We start from the raw sequence: 776 nt of genomic DNA, 5'->3' as shown, positions 1-776 counted from the left end.
TTTCAGCTCACTAATGCCTAAGATATCAATGTTTATGCGTTCCATTTCATTTTTGACAACTTCCAATTTTCCCAGATTCATACTTCGTACATTCCGTGTTCCAATTTTCAACTGATGTTTACAGCTGTTTCTTTTCATTTTGAGTTGTGCTCCATCAGCAAATGAAGGTCCCGCGGGCTTTTCTCCCACAGGTTTTACTCCATTCATGTCATCATAGTCAACTCTACTTTGAGGAGACAGCTCTTCCCCAGACACATTTTGAGTGCCTTCCAACCTGAGGGGCTCATTTTCCTGCACTATATCTGACATTGTTTCTCTGCTATTCATAAGGTTTTCTGTGACTAACTATTCAGAAGTAGTTCCTCACTCTTTCTCCCTAATCTATCTTTGTCTGGAAGCTCATCTGAAACCTGTCCACCATGGGTGACACTGATGGTATTTAAAATATCAGTGGCATAGATTTCAGAATCACGGCAACTCACAAGCCACCACAGTATGACAAACTGACAAACGAGTGGTGGATTTTTTCCAAGCTGAAAAAAACTGAAGAAAAAATTCAAGCCTCAACTTAAAATATTGAAGTAGTCTATTTTGCCCATAGACTACTTCAATATTTCAAGTTGAGGCTTGAATTTTTTCTTCAGTTTTTTTCAGCTTGGGAAATGCTGAGTGTGTTCTTCACTTTTGGTTTTCTAACTCCATACCTTTGCACATTTCATTATAATATTTCATTTTGTCCTCTTGGGCTGCCCTTTGAAAATTTCTATTCAGTTCTC

Source organism: Chrysochloris asiatica, unplaced genomic scaffold, assembly GCF_000296735.1.
Source record: "Chrysochloris asiatica unplaced genomic scaffold, ChrAsi1.0 scaffold00049, whole genome shotgun sequence".
Lineage (NCBI taxonomy): Eukaryota > Metazoa > Chordata > Mammalia > Afrosoricida > Chrysochloridae > Chrysochloris > Chrysochloris asiatica.
The sequence above is the reverse complement of the archived record's forward strand: the minus strand, read 5'-3'. Positions refer to the sequence as shown.